The following is a 20,863-nucleotide window of genomic DNA, read 5'->3' on the forward strand; positions in this document are numbered from 1 at the left end:
AATCCAAAAGGCACTCAAGCGCAAAAACTGTAGCCTCTCCTTACACCAAGTTTATAAGAATGGCTTTAACCTCACCACTTCACCTCCACTGCATTCTATTGTTTGCAAGACACATTATCTTAGGAAAGAACATTGTTTGTTAAGAGGAACACAACTCTATTGCCATCTCTTGGCGCTTGTGCACAGGTAGGGACAATATCTGCCACAGTTGTGGTAAAGAACCTGCTCTCGGGCTCTAGAGGTTGGACATCATTTCTACGTGTGATATCAGACATTCACATTATCAACCCAACAACAGCTTTTGAAATTGTGCCGCCAAAATGGGACATCAATAGAGTGCTAATTTCCACCTCACCCACCAAAGAAGAAGTCTATTCTTTTCTTGACTGTCTGAAATATCTGTTTTACCGCGAGACAAAATTTAGTGCAACTATAGTAGCAATTCTAATCTATCCAATTATCTGGGAACTAGTAACCTCCAAATTAATGCATGTGACTAGATTGTGACCTAAAATTTCAAGTGTGCTTGCCAAAAGTGTGTTTAACCTCACTGAGCTCCAATCTTCTCGTCTATAAACTGGAGATAATAAAAGTATCTATGTAAGTGTTGAATTAAATGAAATAATATATGCAAGGCCAGACTAAGCATTCAACGAATGGTAATTGCTATTATCCAAAGCCACAAAGCACCAACATGCAAAAAATTTTAAATAGATTTTAAACAGATTCTTAAGTAGAAAAATCCTGACTCTACCACCTGCTTATTGTTTGGCCTTTGACCTCTGTAAGCTTCAGTTTCTTCATCAGACAAATAAGGATAAGACTTGCCAACAATATATATGTTATTTCATGTGAAAATTGTCTAATAACAGTAAAGTACAAACTTTAGCTAATGTTAATTAGTACTCTGTCCCCACCTCTACCAAAAAGGAAATTAGGAAACTACAATAGGAAGGTGTTACTTTATGGTAAAATTAATTTAGCTTTTATTATGTCCTGTGCTCCTAAACAGGACTGGGAAGCAACCACTGCTGAAGTCATCACTGAAAGGCCATACAACCATCAACATTAGGACCAAATGCTGGTAACCAGCATTTTCCTCAGCTAATCTTTTTCTCAACGTGAGAAATTTGAAACCCATACAGACACATTGTCTCCTCTGAGAAAGCACATTCAAAAAAGATAACCAGCAGCCAGTTACAGCAAGGAGAGAAATGGTATTGAATTACAAAAGGCACTTACTAAAATAATCTTTCTTACAGGTGTGGAATTAAACCTAACACTTCATAAATTTTTGTTCCTCACTCAAATGGCCGCAATACAATGAGATAACATTCTCAAAATAAAACTGAAATGTTAACAACTGTTCCTGTGATTTGAAGATTAAGGAAGGTATATTAACCCTGACTCAGTAACAAAATATCTTCTGTACAGTAACTACATTTTTATAAGTTTTAATATAAAATCAAACATTGTTTTAGACATTTACCTGTTTCCTATTAGGGTTTCTAAAGGCAGAAGTCATTTTGGTGGTAACCATGATAAGCAAAGACAGGGAGACTGGGGATTTGAAATGAATTTATAGCTGACTCATAGGGAGTGTTTACAAGACATTGCCACTGGGATCCACCCATTTAACACCCTTTCAGTTCCACCCTATACAGTTGCTAGGTAGTATCCTTAGGGGAAGCTGAGAATGTGAAGGACTAGGAATGCAATAAACAAAGGTTTCTGGGTATGAGTGCTAATTGATTTTGTTTTTCTTCCACCTTACCTTCTTTTCTTCCTCCATCCCTCCCTTTTCTTTCTTTCACTTTCCTTCCTTCAATGACTTGATTTGTCTCAGAATGACAATTGTAAACTAATTGTTACTGTGTTTGGGGTGCTGAGTCTGAGGCATTGGTCAGAAGCTTCTATTTATTAGGTGGTTTCAGCACTTGAATTTGACATTAGACAAAATTACTAACTTGGTAGAACTTACCCTTTTGGGGTTTTTTTAACTCTTTAACTGAGGTTTTGGAATACTGCAGGCTTTTGTGTTCTATTAATGGGTATTGCATTTGTGTTGTTCAGGACTATTAATTGAGAGTTTCTATGAAATACAAAGGCAAGTGATACACCTTGTGAGAGATATCTAAATGGAGATATGCCATTCTCCATGAGCTGGGCTATGGAAGTACTTTTTATCTATCATCTCATTTAATCTTCACCATAACCCTATTATTATCCTCATTTACAAGTGAACCCAAGCAAATCACTAAGAATGCTTCATTTATTTATTCATTCAATCATTCATTCATAAAGGTATTAAGGACATAAAATTGTGTCAGGCACTTTCCTAAGAGGAAGGATAATAACTAACATTCTTAGCTCCTACAACATGTCAGCAATAATATAATGTGCTTCCAAATGAGGCAGCCATCATTAGAACCATTTAAAAGATGAGGAAGCTATGGCTGGTCCAAAGTCACAGGGACAGAAAAATGAAAAGCAAAAATACAAGCATAATTCTGTCTTCACTACAAAACCTGTGTTGTCTGGAGTTACAAAATGTAGTACCTGTGTTCAGACTTTAGTTTAAGAACATATGGTCTGGAGTAGAAGACAGACATGTGAACAAATAAATGGACAATACTGATATGTTCTATTATATGGAGATATAGTATGGCGGGAACATACGGTATGGGGGTGACCTATCCTGGCCAGGGAGTTGTACTATTTTTATTTGTCCGCATCCCTTTCCATCTTCTATGAACAAGTATAGGCACCTGACTCAAGCTAAGCCAATCACGTTACCTTAACCCTCTGACCATAGTAACTGGGTCAAGGAGGTAAGCCTGGGAGAGTCCTGACTGAGAATTTTTCAAACCAGAGCTGCAAAAGTAAAGTCCCTTTGCCCTCTCATTATGAAGCGCTAAGGATTTGAGCCCAGAGATCCTGGCTATTCTCAGAAAACTAAAAATGAAATGGAGAGCATCCTGAAGATATACAATGCTTGGTTCCATTCAATCCTGCCTTTCCTAAGCCTCTGTTGCTCTGATTTTTCTTTTTCTTTTTTTTTCCCCCTTCTAAATCTTTTTGCCTTAATGCCTGGCCTAAGTTGTTTTTTTTTTTTTTTTGAATTTTTGAATTTTATTTTATTTATTTTTTTATGCAGCAGGTTCTTATTAGTCATCCATTTCATACACATCAGTGTATACATGTCAATCCCAATCACCCAATTCATCACCCCCCCACCCCCACCCCCACGCCCCCGCGGCTTTCCCCCCTTGGTGTCTACACATTTGTTCTCTACATCTGTGTCTCAATTTCTGCCCTGCAAACCAGTTCATCTATACCACTTTCCTAAGTTCCACATATATGCATTAATATAAGATATTTGTTTTTCTCTTTCTGACCTACTTCACTCTGTATGACAGTCTCTAGATCCATCCACGTCTCACAAATGACCCAATTTCGTTCCTTTTTATGGCTGAGTAATATTCCATTGTATATATGTACCAATTCTTCTTTATCCATTCATCTGTCGATGGGCATTTAGGTTGCTTCCGTGACCTGGCTATTGTAAAGAGTGCTGCAATGAACACTGGGGTGCATGTGTCTTTTTGAATTATGGTTTTCTCTGAGTATATGCCCAGTAGTGGGATTGCTGGGTCATATGGTAATTCTATTTTTAGTTTTTTAAGGAAACTGCATACTGTTCTCCATAGTGGCTGTATCAATTTACATTCCCACCAACAGTGCAAGAGGGTTCCCTTTTCTCCACACTCTCTCCAGCATTTGTTTGTAGATTTTCTGATGATGCCCATTCTAATTGGTGTGAGGTGATCCCTCACTGTAGTTTTGATTTGCATTTCTGTAATAATTAGTGATGTTGAGCAGCTTTTCATATGCTTCTTGGCCATCTGTATGTCTTCTTTGGAGAAATGTCTATTTAGGTCTTCTGCCCATTTTTGGATTGGGTTGTTTGTTTTTTGAATATTGAGCTGCATGAGCTGTTTGTATATTTTGGAGATTAATCCTTTGTCCGTTGATTCGTTTGCAAATATTTTCTCCCATTTTGAGGGTTGTTTCTTCGTCTTGTTTATGGTTTCCTTTGCTGTGCAAAAGCTTTTAAGTTACATTAGGTCCCATTTGTTTATTTTTGTTTTTATTTCCATTACTCTAGGAGGTGGATCAAAAAAGATCTTGCTGTGATTGATGTCAAAGAGTGTTCTTCCTATGTTTTCCTCTAAGAGTTTCATAGTGTCCAGTCTTACATTTAGGTCTTGAATCCATTTTGAGTTTATTTTTGTGTCTGGTGTTAGGGAGTGTTCTAATTTCATTCTTTTACATGTAGCTGTCCAGTTTTCCCAGCACCACTTATTGAAGAGACTGTCTTTTCTGAATTGTATATCCTTGCCTCCTTTGTCATAGATTAGTTGACCATAAGTGCATGGGTTTATCTCTGGGCTTTCCATCCTATTCCATTGATCTGTATTTCTGTTATTGTGCCAATACCATATTGTCTTGATTACTGTAGCTTTGTAGTATAGTCTGAAGTCAGGGACTCTTTTTTTTTTTTTTTTTTTTTAAAGTTTTTACTTGATTTTTTTTTTTTTTTTTTTTTTTGGCTGTGTTGGGTCTTCGGTTCGTGCAAGGGCTTTCTCCAGTTGCGGCAAGCGGGGGCCACTCTTCATCGCAGTGCGGGGACCGCTCTTCATCGCGGTGCGCGGGCCCCTCTCCATCGCGGCCCCTCCCGTCGCGGGGCACAGGCTCCAGACGCGCAGGCTCAGCAATTGTGGCTCACGGGCCCAGCTGCTCCGTGGCATGTGGGATCCTCCCAGACCAGGGCTCGAACCCGTGTCCCCTGCACTAGCAGGCAGATTCTCAACCACTGCGCCACCAGGGAAGCCCCTGAAGTCAGGGACTCTTTTTCCTCCAGCTTCGTGTTTTTCCCACAAGACCGCTTTGGCTATTCAGGGTCTTTTGTGCTTCCATACAAATTTTAAGATTTTTTGTTCTAGTTCTGTAAAAAATGCCATTGGTAAATTGATAGGGATTGCATTGAATCTGTAGATTGCTTTACAGATAGTAAAGCAATATTGATTCTTCCAATCCAAGAACATGGTATATCTCTCCATCTGTTGGTATCATCTTTAATTTCTTTCATCAGTGTCTTATAGTTTTCTGCATATAGGTCTTTTGTCTCCCTAGGTAGGTTTATTCCTAGGTATTTTATTATTTTTGTTGCAGTGGTAAATGGGAGTGTGTCCTTAATTTCACTTTCAGATTTTTCATCATTAGTGTATAGGAATGCAAGAGATTTCTGTGCATTAATTTTGTATCCTGCTACTTTACCAAATTCATTGATTAGCTCTAGTAGTTTTCTGGTAGCATCTTTAGGATTCTCTATGTATAGTATCATGTCATCTGCACACAGTGACAGTTTTACTTCTTCTTTTCCAATTTGTATTCGTTTTATTTCTTTTTCTTCTCTGATTGCCATAGCTAGGACTTCCAAAACTATGTTGAATAATAGTGGTGAGAGTGGGCATCCTTGTCTCGTTCCTGATCTTAGAGGAAATGCTTTCAGTTTTTCACCATTGAGAATGATGTTTGCTGTGGGTTTGTCATATATGGCCTTTATTATGTTGAGATACGTTCCCTCTATGCCCACTTTCTGGAGAGTTTTTATCATAAGTGGGTGTTGAATTTTGTCAAAAGCTTTTTCTCCATCTATTGAGATGATCATATGGTTTCTGTTCTTCAATTTGTTAATATGGTGTATCACATTGATTGATTTGCATATATTGAAGAATCCTTGCATCCCTGGGATAAATCCCACCTGATCGTGGTGTATGATAATTTTAATGTGTTGCTGGATTCTGTTGGCTAGTATCTTGTTGGGGATTTTTACATCTATATTCATCAGTGATACTGGTCTGTAATTTTCTTTTTTTGTAGTATCTTTGTCTGGTTTTGGTATCAGGGTGATGGTGGCCTCATAGAATGAGTTTGGGAATGTTCCTCCCTCTGCAATTTTTTGGAAGAGTTTGAGAAGAATGGGGGTTAGCTCTTCTCTAAATGTTTGATAGAATTCACCTGTGAAGCCATCTGGTCCTGGACTTTTGTTTGTTGGAAGATTTTTAGTCACAGTTTCAATTTCATTACTTGTGATTGGTCTGTTCATATTTTCTGTTTCTTCCTGGTTCAGTCTTGGAAGGTTATACCTTTCTAAAAATGTGTCCATTTCTTCCAGGTTGTCCATTTTATTGGCATAAAGTTGCTTGTAGTAGTCTCTTAGGATGCTTTGTATTTCTGCGGTGTCTGTTGTAACTTCTCCTTTTTCATTTCTGATTTTATTGATTTGAGTCCTCTCCCTCTTTTTCTTGATGAGTCTGGCTAATGGCTTATCAATTTTGTTTATCTTCTCAAAGAACCAACTTTTAGTTTTATTGATCTTTGCTATTGTTTTCTTTGTTTCTATTTCATTTATTTCTGCTCTGATCTTTATGATTTCTTTCCTTCTGCTAACTTTAGGTTTTGTTTGCTCTTCTTTCTCTAGTTCCTTTAGGTGTAAGGTTAGATTCTTTATTTGAGATTTTTCTTGTTTCTTGAGGTGAGATTGAATTGTTATAAACTTCCCGCTTAGAACTGCTTTTGCTGCATCCCATAGGTTTTGGATCGTCGTGTTTTCATTGTCATTTGTCTCTAGGTAGTTTTTGATTTCCTCTTTGATTTCTTCAGTGATCTCTTGGTTATCTAGTAATGTATTGTTTAGCCTCCATGTGTTTGTGTGTTTTACGTTTTTCTCCCTGTAATTGATTTCTAATCTCATAACATTGTGGTCAGAAAAGATGCTTGATTTGATTTCAATTTTCTTAAATTTACTGAGGCTTGATTTGTGACCCAAGATGTGATCTATCCTGGAGAATGTTCCATGCGCACTTGAGAAGAAAGTGTAATCTGCTGTTTTTGGATGGAATGTCCTGTAAATATCAATTAAATCTATCTGGTCTATTGTGTCATTTAAAGCTTGTGTTCCCTTATTAATTTTCTATTTCAATGATCTGTCCATTGGTGTAAGTGAGGTGTTAAAGTCCCCCACTATTATTGTGTTATTCTCAATTTCATCTTTTATAACTGTTAGCAGTTGCCTTATGTATTGAGGTACTCCTGTGTTGGGTGCACATATATTTAGAATTGTTATATCTTCTTCTTGGATTGATCCCTTGATCATTATGTAGTGTCCTTCCTTGTCTCTTGTAACATTCTTTATTTTAAAGTCTAGTTTATCTGATATGAGTATTGCTACTCCAGCTTTCTTTTGATTTCCATTTGCATGGAATATCTTTTTCCATCCCCTGACTCTCAGTCTGTATGTGTCCCTAGGTCTGAAGTGGGTCTCTTGTAGACAGCATATAGATGGGTCTTGTTTTTGTATCCATTCAGCAAGCCTGTGTCTTTTGGTTGGAGCATTTAATCCATTCATGTTTAAGGTAATTATCGATATGTATGTTCCTATTACCGTTTTGTTAATTGTTTTGGGTTTGTTTTTGTAGGTCCTTTTCTTCTCTTGTGTTTCCCACTTAGAGAAGTTCCTTTAGCATTTGCTGTAGAGCTGGTTTGGTGGTGCTGAATTCTCTTAGCTTTTGCTTGTCTGTAAAACTTTTGATTTCTCCATCAAATCTGAATGAGATCCTTGCTGGGTAGAGCAATCTTGGTTGTAGGTTCTTCCCTTTCATCACTTTAAATATATCGTGCCACTCCCTTCTGGCTTGTAGAGTTTCTGCTGAGAAATTAGCTGTTAACCTTATGGGAGTTCCCTTGTATGTTATTTGTCGTTTTTCCCTTGTTGCTTTCAATAATTCTTCTTTGTTTTTAATTTTTGCCAATTTGATTACTATGTGTCTCGGCGTGTTTCTCCTTGGGTTTATCCTGTATGGGACTCTGTGTGCTTCCTGGACTTGGATGGCTATTTCCTTTCCCATGTTAGGGAAGTTTTCGACTATAATCTCTTCAAATATTTTCTCGGGTCCTTTCTCTCTCTCTTCTCCCTCTGGGACCCCTATAATGTGAATGTTGTTGCGTTTAATGTTGTCCCAGAGGTCTCTTAGGCTGTCTTCATTTCTTTTCATTCTTTTTTTTTTTATTCTGTTCCACAGCAGTGAATTCCACTATTCTGTCTTCCAGGTCACTTATCTGTTCTTCTGCCTCAGTTATTCTGCTATTGATTCCTTCTAGTGTATTTTTCATTTCAGTTATTGTATTGTTCATCTCTGTTTCTTTGTTCTTTAATTCTTCTAGATCTTTGTTGAACATTTCTTACATCTTCTCAATCTTTGTCTCCATTCTTTTTCCGAGGTCCTGGATCATCTTCACTATCATTATTCTGAATTCTTTTTCTGGAAGGTTGCCTATCTCCACTTCATTTAGTTGTTTTTCTGGGGTTTTATCTTGTTCTTTCATCTGTACGTAACCTTCTGCCTTTTCATCATGTCTATCTTTCTGTGAATGTGGTTTTTGTTCCACAGGCTGCAGGATTGTAGTTCTTCTTGTTTCTGCTCTCTGCCCTCTAGTGGATGAGGCTATCTAAGAGGCTTGTGCAAGTTTCCTGATGGGAGGGACTGGTGGTGGGTAGAGCTGGCTGTTGCTCTGGTGGGCAGAGCTCAGTAAAACTTTAATCTGCTTGTCTGCTGATGGGTGGGGCTGGGTTCCCTCCCTGTTGGTTGTTTGGCCTGAGGCGACCCAACACTGGAGCCTACCCGGGCTCTTTGGTGGGGCTAGTGGCAGACTCTGAGAGGGCTCACGCCAAGGAGTACTTCCCAGAACTTCTGCTGCCAATGTCCTTGTCCTCACGGTGATACACAGCCACCCCCTGCCTCTGCAGGAGACCCTCCAACACTAGCAGGTAGGTCTGGTTCAATCTCTATGGGGTCACTGCTCCTTCCTCTGGGTCCCGATGCGCATACTACTTTGTGTGTGCCCTCCAAGAGTGGAGTCTCTGTTTCCCCCAGTCCTGTCGAAGTCCTGCAATCAAATCCCACTAGCCTTCAAAGTCTGATTCTCTAGGAATTCCTCCTCCCGTTGCCGGACCCCCAGGTTCGGAGGCCTGACGTGGGGCTCAGAACTTTCACTCCAGTGGGTGTACTTCTGTGGTATAAGTGTTCTCCAGTTCGTGAGTCACCCACCCAGCAGTTATGGGATTTGATTTTATTGTGATTGCGCCTCTCCTACCGTCTCATTGTGGCTTCTTCTTTGTCTTTGGATGTGGGGTATCTTTTTTGGTGAGTTCCAATGTCTTTCTGTCAATGATTATCGCTCTGATTTTTCTTTAATGCTGTGACCTCACCAAGAACCTCCAAGTGACTCATTCGTCATCAAGTATTTTCTGAACATTTACATATATATACTGCTTATATATAATATACTACTTATTATACAGGTTATTATTTTAGGCACTGTTCTAGGTACTGGGGATAGATACACGTGGTAGCCATCCTCTAATTTGGCCCCCAGTAGTCCTTGCTGCCTGTTCTTCATGTCCTTGTATAGTCCCTCCCACAATAGTAAGGACTGGACTGTGTGACCTATAAAATACAGCAAAAACGATAGAGTATAACCTCTGAGACTAAGTCATTAGGACACTGTAGTTTTTCCCTGTTCTCTTAGATTGCATGCTTTGGGGGAAGCCAGCTGCTATGTGTGAGCAGCTCTATTAAGAACAAATATAGGATTTCCCTGATGGTCCAGTGGGTAAGACTCTGCGCTCCCATTGCAGGGGGTCCAGGTTCGATCCCTGGTCGGGGAACTAGATCCCGCATGCATGCTGCAACTAAGACCCAGATCAGCCAAAATAAATAAATAAATAAATATTTTTTTAAAATGGGGAAATGTTTATGACATTGGATTTGTTAAATATGGCACCAAAAACACAGTCAACAAAAGAAAAAATACATAAACTGGATTTCATCAAAATTAAAAATGTGTCTGGACTTCCCTACTGGCACAGCGGTTAGGAGTCTGCCTGACAATGCAGGGGACACGGGTTCAAGCCCTGGTCTGAGAGGATTCCACATGCCACAGAGCAGCTGGGCCCGTGTGCCACAGCTGCTGAGCCTGCGCTCTGGAGTCCGTGAGCCACAACTACTGAGGCCCGTGCACCTAGAGCCCATCGTCTTCAACAAGAGAAGCCACTGCAATGAGAAGCACATGCACCACAAGGAAGAGTAGCCCCTGCTCGCTGCAACTAGAGAAAAGTCCACGCATAGCAATGAAGACCCAATGCAGCTAAAAATAAATAAATAAATAAATGTATTTAAAAAAATGTGTCTGCATCAAAGGACACTACCAAAAGAGTTAAAAAATAACTCATGGAATGGGAGAAAATGTTTTCAAATCATATATTTGATAAGGAATAATATCTAAACTATATAAAGAATTGCTACAATTTAACAACAAAAAACAAATGAACCAATTAAAAAATGGGAAAAGAACTTGATCAGACATTTCACCAAAAAAGATATACAATAGCACACGAAAGGATGTATAATATTATTAGTCATTAGGAAAACACAGGTGAAAACCACAATGAAATACCACTTCACACTCGCTGTGATGGCTATCAAGAAAAAAACAGAAAATACAAATGTTGCTGAGGACATTGGAGAAATTGGAACCCTTATACATTGCTGATGGAAATGTAAACTGATGCAGCCACTGTGGAAAACAGTTGGCAGTTCCTCAGAAAGTTAAATAGAATCACCATATGACCCTGCAATTCTACATCAAGCTATTTAAAGGAATTCAAAACAGGAATTCAAACATATACACCAATGTTCATAGCAGCACTATCTATAATAGCCAAAAAGGGAAACAACCCAAGTGTCTATCAACAAATGAATGGATAAACTATATATGGTATATCCATACAATGGAATATTATTCAGCTGTAAAAGGAAATGAAGTTCTGATACATACTACAAGATGGATAAAGCTTGAAAATATTATGCTAAGTGAAATAAGCCAAATACAAAAAGAACAAATATTGTTTGATTCCACTTGTATGAGGTATCTAGGTACTCACAGAGACAGAAAGTAGAATAGAGGTTACTAGTGTCCAGGGGAGGGGGACATGGGGAGTTAGTGCTAAATGAGTACAGAGTTTCTTTATTTTTTTAAAAATAATGTACACATACTTCCTTTCTTTCTTTTTTGATTTGATTTTGTTTATTTATTTACTTATTTAGCTTCATTGGGTCTTCTTTGCTGTACGCGGGCTTCCTCTAGTTGCGGTGAGCGGGGGCTGCTCTTTGTTGTGGTGCATGGGCTTTTCATTGCGGTGGCTTCTCTTGTTGCAGAGCACAGGCTCTAGGCATGCGGGCTTCAGTAGTTGTGGCATACAGGCCCTAGAGTGCGTGGGCTTCAGTAGTTGTGGCGCGTGGGCTCAGTAGTTGTGGCACGCAGGCTCTAGAGTGCATGGGCTTCAGTAGTCGTGGCGTGCGGGCTCAGTAGTTGTGGCACACAGGCTTAGCTGCTCCATGGGATGTTGGGATCTTCCCAGACCAGGGTTCAAACCCGTGTCCCCTTCATTGGCAGGTGGATTCTTAACCACTGTGCCACCAGGGAAGTCCCAGGTACACAGTTTCTGATTGGGGTGATGAAAATGTTTTGAAACTACGTACATAGTGGTGATGGTTATACAATATTGTGAATGTACTTAATGCCACTGAATTACAGATCTAAGAACAATTAAAATAGTAAACTTCATGGTATGTATAGTTTTCCACAATAGAAAAAGAAAAGAAAGCCTCCTAAGAATGAGAAAGAGAATCTTGATTTGACTTAGTTGAAATAATAAATTGAACACATAAATAACCACCCCCCAAAATATATAGTATATGAGATGGTGTAAGTATATGGAGAAAACAAACAGAAGTGAAGAAGGAGTGTGGGGGAGGGTTATTACAATTTTAAATAGAATAGGCAAAGAAGACCTCACAAATAAGGTGGTAAGAGAGCAAGAGGTCTGGCAAAGAGCATTTCAGGCAGAGAGAAAAGCAAGTACAAAGGCTCTGAAGCAGGAATGTGCCTGGTATATCCAAGGAACAGCAAGGAGGCTGTGGTGTAGTTAGAAAGGCAAGAGCAATATAGAAGATGCTAGGATAATAAATCAAAGAGAAAATGGAACCAGAATACATAGGGGACCCTACCATCTTTAGGACTTTGGCTTTTACTCTAAGTGGGATGGATAAGCAGAGTGACATGATCTGATCCATGTTTTACATTTAAAAGCATCAGCTGGCTTCTGTGCAGTGAATTGACTCTAAGGAAGGGTAGAAACGGGGAGACGAGTCAGAAGCTATTGAGAAAAGTGACTGCTTGGACCAGAGTAGGAAGTGCAAGAAGGTGAGGAGTGACCAACGTGGATGTATTTTCAGTCAACATGATTTGTCTTTAGATTGGCTATGGGATAAAAGAGAGAGAAATCAAAGATGACTCCAAGATTTGGGGGCCGGGCAACAGAAGGATGGAGTTGACATTTACAAGACAGGGAAGACTGAAGGAGGAGCAGGGTGAGCGGTGGTGTGGAACAAGTTAGAGTCTGGTTTTTGTCATGTGCAGTCAAGAGTCCTGACTAATACTGAGGTAGTCCGAAAAGTTTCCACAAAGTAAGTGATATTTGAGGCAGATCTTAGTGAACAAAAGTTCTGTTCTGTTAGGTAACTGAAGAGGTTGTAGATGTATTTAGTCAATGCTTATTGAATTCACTTTCTTTGAAATCTCATCTATTGGGCTCTATTCTATATGTGCATATTATTGTATATGCTGTATCATCAGGCTTTTGCTGAGTTATGCAGTAACAAAATCCTCCAAATCTTGCGTAACAAAAGTCCCCCAAATTTTGGCAGCTTACACCAACAGAGATTTATTTTGCACTTACGTTTCCTTCCATGGCAGGCTCTACTCCACACCAGCTTCATTTTATCTTTTAGATGGTGACATGTAATACTTGGAGAATTGTTGTATGGCATCACTATGTTCACTCATTCTTTCAATCAGCAGATGTTTATTCAACACCTGTTTCACGCCAAGCAAGGTTAAGTACTAGGAATACAATAATGAACAAAATAGACAAAACCCCTGATATTTTGGAACACATATTGAAAATGAGCAATTAAACACGTACAAAATAACTATAATAATAAATATTGTATTTACAAATAAAAGCTGTAAAAGCTGTAAATACCTCATTTAAATTAGACCAATATAAAAATAATTAGAACTGGGAATTCCCCAGTGATCCAGTGGTTGGGACTCCACGCTTTCACTGCCCAGGGCCAGGGTTCAATCCCTGGTCAGGGAACTAAGATCCCACAAGCTGTGAGGCCAAAAAAAATTTTTTTTAATTTTAAAGATAATAATAAAAATTAGAACTAAAATCTATTCAATTTGTAAACTTTACTTATTTATTGTTGCCCAGAAAGCTGAAAGTGGTTTCCCTGCCCCAATACTACTCATTCTGTAAAAACTGGGGAGGATGAAAAAGAACATTTTATCTTTGTTTGTAATTAAGTATAAGTTATGGGCAACACAATTTACTAGTCTTGGATCCTAACTTGTGCTCATTTCAGCATTTAAGATTTTTTTCTTTTATTGAAATATAGTTGATTTGCAATATTATGCTAGTTTCAGGTATACAGCAAAGTGATTCAATTATATATACACATTTTTTTTCAGATTGTTTTACATTATAGGCTATTACAAGATGTTGGCTATAGTTCCCTGTGCTACACAATAAATCCTTATTTACTGTTGCTTATCTATTTTATGTATAGTAGTTTGTATTTGTTAATCCCATATTCCTAATTTATCCCTCTCGCCCTGCCTTTCCCCTTTGGTAAACATAAGTTTGTTTTCTATGTCTGTGAGCCTGTTTCTGTTTCATATATAGATTCATTTGTATTATTTTTTAGATTCCACATATGTGATGTCATATAACATTTATCTTTCTCTGTCTGACTTACTTCACTTAGTACGGTATTCTCTAGGTCCATCCATGTTGCTGCAAATGGCAATATTTCTTTTTTTTATAGCTGAGTTCAACTTTTAAGACTTTAATCTCTTGATGTAGACCTGAAACAATGGTACAGAATTCTATTTTCTCCATCATATCAGCTTTTAAAGGGCTTAACTCCTGTTTAGTTATGATCCATAAAGTTTTTGTAATAATTAAGTATACTTAAGTATAAAAAAGGCAAAACTGTAGCTTTGTGAGTCTCAAGTAACATCTAATTCAAGTCACAATTAACATCCAGCAATAAGAAAAACACAATGTAATTCACTTCTATTGTATATTTTGCCTGAATGACAATCAGGTCTGATTTATTACCATCTATATGTAGCCAAGAAATTATCAATCATTTGTAAAACTATCACCTATGACTCCATGAGCTCTATCCACTTATTTTTTTAATATAACTATTCACTCTAGATTTTTATCTTAGCTCTTCCCAAATCTGTACCACAAGGAAAACTCCTAATCTATCCAAAGCTGAAAACATTGTAGTCAAACAGAATAGTGTCAAAGAAAACATCTCAGTAGCAGCCAGAGAGAAATGAATGGCAATTAGATAAACAGCAAATTTAAAAGCAAATAATTTAGAAGGCAGAGAAATGAGGTCATTAAAAATGCTAAGAGAAAATAATTGTTAATGAAGAACTGTGCACCCATTCAAGAAGAATGGTGAAATGAAGATCTTTTTGGATAAATAGGAACTGAGAATGTTTACCACAGGAGACTTGCACTAACAGAATTTTGAAAGGGAACACTTTGGGACAATGCTTCTCAAACTTTAATATGCATACAAATCACCCAGGGATTGTATTAAATGCAGATACTGATTCAGTAGATCTTGAGGAGGAGCCTAAGAGTCTGCATTTCTCATAATTGCCCAGGTGATGCCAATGTTGCCGGTCTCAGACCAGGAACAGGAAAAGAAAGAAGGAAAATAATCCTAGCTAAAAGGTGGGAGATGAACTACTCAGCAAAGATATAGGTAAGCAGGTAGTCAAATCTAAACAAATATCTGTATAACAATAAATATTGCTAATTTGAAAGATTAAAGAAAAGGATAAAACAAAAAACTGGAAAAAATAGCATTTAGGTTGGTAAGGTGATGACCAAAGTTAAAGAGTTCAAAGGCCCTTATATTGTTTCAGAGGGAAGAATTAACTTGGGATATTGTTATGAATGCTTCAAGGGTGACCACTAAAAGAACAATAAAATATGCGATTTTCAAGTCAGTAGAGGGGAGAAAATGGAATATGATAGCATACTAGATAACAATAATTTTTAAACCTTAATATGAAAAAACAAAAGACCATGAAGAGAAAAACAGGAAAAAAGAAAAAGAAAAAATAGAAAGTGGAAACAAGTAGAAATGTTAGTAATTTAATAAATGTAAATGGATTGAACTAGCCTGTTAAAGTAGATTGGATTAAAAAATAAATAAAACCCAACTATTTACAAGAGACATACCTAAAACATAAGAATATAGAAAGGTTTAAAGAGATAGAAAAAAGACAAATCATCAGTGTCTGTAACCTGGTGATGATATACCATAGTTTTGCAAAGTGTTAGGAGAAACTGGGCAAACTGTACAAGAAATTGCCCTGTATTATTTCTTACAACTGTGTATAAATGTACAGTTATCTTAATAGAATTTCAACTAGAAAAAGAAGTCAGGCAAATATCAACTAAAAGACAGCTGTGGTAAAATCTCAAACTTTAGTGTGCATCAGAAGCACCTGGAGAGTTTGTTAAAACAGATTGCTGTGTTCCATCCCCAGTTTCTAATTCGGTAGGTTAAGGATGAGACCAATTTATAGCAGGTTCCCAGGTAGTGTTGATGCTAGTGGTTGGAAGACCACACTTTGTGGAACCTTGATATGATGTAATGAACCTCTAAGTACTAACCCATTTAGGCAATTTTTTTTTTTTTTGCCCACACTGTGCGGCTTGCAGGGGCCACCGCAGTGAAAGCACTGGGTCCTAACCAGTGGACCACCAGGGAATTCCCCATTTTGGGAATCTTGTTTAAGATATCTCTGCAATTTTTTTCTGAGGGAGTAAGAGGAACTGGAGTATCTTAAAACAAAATTTTTTTAAACTTTGTGTTGTGTGCAATTTTAAAAAAATATATTTATTTATTTTAGGCTGCATCGGGTCTTAGTTGCAGCATGTGGGCTCTCTAGTTGTGGCCCGCATGCTCAGTAGTTGCGGCAGAGGCTTAGTTGCCCCGCGGCATGTGGGATCTTAGTTCCCCAACCAGGGATGGAACTCGCATCCCCTGCGTTGGAAGGTGGATTCTTAACCACTGGACCACCAGGAAAGCCCCTAAAGCAAATTCTTACAGCAAATCATTTCATCTGTAAACATTGTTTTAAACATTCTTAAAAAATCTTAACCTTGGCGGTCCAGTGGTTAAGACTCTGCACTTGCACTGCAGGGGGCGCAGGTTCCATCCCTGGTCAGGGAACTAAGATCCCACATGCCTCAAGGCGCCACAAAAAAAATAAATTAAATTTTTTAAAAAAGTAATTAACCTTGATTTATTATGGAAGAATAGAAACCTGTCTCTAATAATTTGAGAATACTCATTTGTCTCAAGCACACACTGAACATTTCTAAAAATTGACATGGGACATTTCTAAACATTGACCACTTTTCAGACAATAAAGCAAGTCTCAACAAATTTCAAGCAATTGGTATCACATGGAATATTTTCTCTGACCAAAATGCAACTAAATTAGGAGTCACTAGCAAAAACTTTATCTATTTACCTTTCTATCTTAAACATAAGAAGATAGATAAATCAATTTTAATCCCCGAGATCTCAATATTTGAAAATACACTTCTAAATAACTTCTGTTTTCCTGCAATAACTCTACACTATGGAAATGTATGAACCCCTAACCCTGTGCCATATAGGTGTACTGAACTGCAGAGTAAAATACACTTATTGCTTGGGTTGCAGTGAAAAAAAGCCTGAAAGCTATTGGCCTAGAAAAACCCTTACACATGTATATTAGTTTCAAGAAAGTTCATAGCAGCATTGCTAGTAATAGAAAAAATTAAAAACAAACCAAATATCCATTGACAGGTGAATGTGTATGGAATATTAACACAATGGGATATTATGTAACAGTGAACATGAATGAACTACAGCTCCACACAACAGTGTAGATGAACCTTAGAAACATAATATTGAGTTGCAAAAGCACCTTGCAGAAAGCCTCATAAGATGTGATACTATTTTTAGGAAGTTCTAAAAAGAACTAAATAATACATTGTTTAAGAAAGTATACATACCCAACAAAACTATTAAAATAGATATGAAAATGGCAACGACATCAGGTTAGTGGTTTTCTCTTCTGGGGAGAGAGGTAGGGGAATAGGATAGGAAAGGGGTAACCTAGGTACATGAAAAGGTATTGGTGATGTATAGGGACCAGGTAAATTTCTGGGTTGTTCAAGGCCATTTATTTTGTTGCTGAGTTTCATTACACACAGATATCCTTTTTTTGAGGAAATATTGCATACCAAAACAATTTTAAAGAGGAAAACTCTGATTTAGTAAACAAGAAGTAATACTATTAAAATTCTATTTGTAGGGAACAAAATATTCAGTGAATTTTTATTCTACATCAGAGAAAATTCTGGAGCCTAAGTACTCAAGGACTGGGATCCTCAAGCCTTCAGACTTTCCCATTGTCCTTCCCCAGGAGGATGACTGTGGCTCTCAGTCATTCAGAGCCTGGGAAATATAAACAGGTCCCGTCCTGGACAATGCAAGCAAGTTGGCATAGTTTTTGTTGACCAAGGCTTCTTTTCTCCCACTCCTAAAGAATTGCTTCAAATCTGCATGCCTCTCATTATTTCCAAAGCGTTCTGATGCTTAGGGTGGGAAAAGAATGTTTTAAAATTTTTATGGGTAAATCTCTCTGCATCCCTCCAGCCATGTATCCTTCTTTTTTTAAAATCTGATTACAGAAATATGTTAATTGCATAAAATGTGATTACAGAGGTTAAAATCACTTGTAATCTCATCACCGAATGATAATCACCCTTGACTTTTTTGGTCTCTTTCCTTTCTGTCTCATTTCTGAGTAAATGAATACCTATAGTTGGTTAATTTATAAAAATGGGATCATAGTCACTGATACATGGAAAGCTGTAAGATTGAACTGAGTGAGTATAGATGAAAAAGAGAAGAGGCTCAAAGACTGAGTCTTAGCTAGGGCACAATTAGAAAGGTTGAAGAGAAGAGGAACTAACCAAAGAGACTGAGAAAGAGCAGCCAGTGAAGTGGAAGGGAAACCAGGAGAGTGTATAGTGTCTGGGAAGCCAAGAGAAAAAAAGTATTTCAAGAATACTGAGTCAGTTGCTATTGATGGGTAAAGAGAAATGACCATTGGATTTAGCAAAATGGAAATGATTGGTGACCATGAGATGTTTCCATGGAACAGTGTAGGCAGAAGCCTGACTGGAGTGGGACCAAGAAAAAAATAAGAGGAAAGAAAATGGAATCAGAGAAACAGACAAACCTTTGAAAGAGCTTTGCTGTAAAGGAAAGGTGAAGAATGGAGGAGTAGTTGTAAGAAAGTGTTTTTTGTTTGTTTTTAAAGTGAGATAAATAACATCTTGTTTGGATGCTAATGGGAAAGATCTATCAGAAAGGGGAAATTGAGGGTGCAGGAGAGAAGGGAGAGAATTACTGGAACAATATCACAGAGTAAGGTGCTGGCTTGGAAGAGTTAGCCTCAGAAGGAATCATGGGCAATTCATCCATTGTTACAAGAGAAAAGGCAGGGTATCTGTACACAAAAGTGTTTTGGTGGGTAGAGATGCTGGGAATTTGTGGACATACTTTTCTGATTGTGCTTATAATTTCTCAGTGAAACAAGAGGAGAAGTCATCTGAGAGTGAGGGTGGAGACAGTACTGGCAATTTCAGAAGCTAAGAGAATGCTTGCTTTGGCAGCACATATACTAAAATTGGAACAATACAGAGAGGATTAGCATAGCCCCTGTGCAAGGATTATATGCAAATTTGTGAAGCATTCATTAAAAAGGAGAAGGAGAAGGAGAAGAAGAAGAAGAAGAAGAAGAAGAAGAGGAAGAAGAGGAAGAAGAGGAAGAAGAGGAAGAAGAAGGAGAAGAAGGAGAAGAAGGAGAAGAAGAAGAAAGAAGGAGAAGGAGAAGGAGAAGGAGAAGGAGAAGGAGAAGAAGAAGGAGAAGAAGAAGAAGAAGAAGAAGAAGGAGAAGAAGAAGAGGAATGGGAAGGAGAAGAAGAAGAAGAAGAAAGAGGAGGAGGAGGAGAAGAAGAAGAAGAAGGGGAAGAATAAGAAGGAGAGGAAGAAGAGGAAGATGTAGCTAATAGGAAAGTATGAAATAGTTGTCTAGGAGAGTGAAAAAATAAATTCACTAGAGAAATATAATATGATTGCCAGGCATCATCAATGGCCCACTTGAAGTACATAGTCACAAATTTAAAATGAGAGCAGTCAGTATGGTTGTGCTTTTACCCCAAACACACTGAGCCACCTGGATGTAGACACAGAGTAGGCAGAGATACAAATGAGATCAAAACTCAGATTTTGGTCAAATGAACAACATTTTCTCTATGATTTTACAGCTTCATTCTTCCTCAAATTATTTCTTTCATGGAAAATAGGATGAAACATATTTCTACCAATACAAAACTTTATCAATATCTACTCAATACTTGCCTCTTCATTCTGGTCTTTCAGTTTCATGGTCATCAGTTTCACTGTCTACCCATTCTGACCCTTCAATTTGATTCCTCAGGTGAGTCATCCAAGATTTTATCAACAGTTTTCACACATTGATTAATTTCTCCTTCCTTATCACTTCCTTTTGGGCTTTTTGGCTTAGTGAATTCTTGAGTATCCTAAGGGTAACATCTTTCCATGTTTAATCTTGTCCACAGACCCTTTTTCCCTACCCTTGAGTAGGACCCGGGAAACATATGAACACCTGATGGGACGTAATTTGTTCCTAACTCAGCTCAAACTTTTTCAGAATTAGTTTGTCCAAACAATGACATAATTTCCAATAAATATCCACTGATATTGTAATGATCTTGATCTATCTTTGGAAACACTTTTTTTTTTTTTTTAACTTTTTTTTTTTTTTTTTAATTTATTTACTTATGGCTGTGTTGGGTCTTCGTTTCTGTGCGAGGGCTTCCTCCCGTTGCGGCAAGCGGGGGCCATTCTTCATCGCGGTGCGCGGGCCTCTCACTGTCGCGGCCTCTCTTGTTGCGGAGCACAAGCTCCAGACGCGCAGGCTCAGTAGTTGTGGCTCACGGGCCCAGTTGCTCCGTGGCATGTGGGATCTTCCCGGACCAGGGCTCGAACCCGTGTCCCCTGCATTGGCAGGCAGATTCTCAACCGCTGCGCCACCAGGGAAGCCCTGGAAACACTTTTTACATGGGAAGAAAGTTTTATAGAATTTTAATTAGAAAATATAGATATTACTGTTTCATGTACTCAGGTTTAAATCAGAGGAAGCTCATTATTAATCATGATCTGATAAAACTGGAATTTCAGAAAGGTGAAACAATGGAAGTAGGGAGAATAGATGGAAGTAGAAAATGCTAATGATAGGTTAGAAAGTTACCCATGGTGCAAGAAACTTAAGCGAGACAAAAGAGTGTGTATAATTGGCCATGTTTGATCAGCTAAGCATTTGATGTTTGTAATACAAAGAAAAGCTTCTCACTGAGACAGTCCACACTGGCACTGTGCCTGTTAGGTTTCCCTTTATTCAGATGGTCTTCAAAGCATAGTAATGC

The 20,863-nt window shown here is 38.1% G+C and overlaps 1 non-coding gene across 1 annotated transcript; it reads left to right on the plus strand.

Annotated features, from left to right (window-relative positions):
* Positions 1 to 19,015: 19,015 nt before the first annotated feature.
* Positions 19,016 to 19,118, plus strand: LOC114236232 (U6 spliceosomal RNA). The gene has a single exon (XR_003622221.1). It is a non-coding gene; the product is annotated as a U6 spliceosomal RNA (small nuclear RNA).
* Positions 19,119 to 20,863: the final 1,745 nt, after the last annotated feature.

This window comes from Balaenoptera acutorostrata, chromosome 1, assembly GCF_949987535.1.
Source record: "Balaenoptera acutorostrata chromosome 1, mBalAcu1.1, whole genome shotgun sequence".
NCBI classification, from domain to species: Eukaryota; Metazoa; Chordata; class Mammalia; order Artiodactyla; family Balaenopteridae; genus Balaenoptera; species Balaenoptera acutorostrata.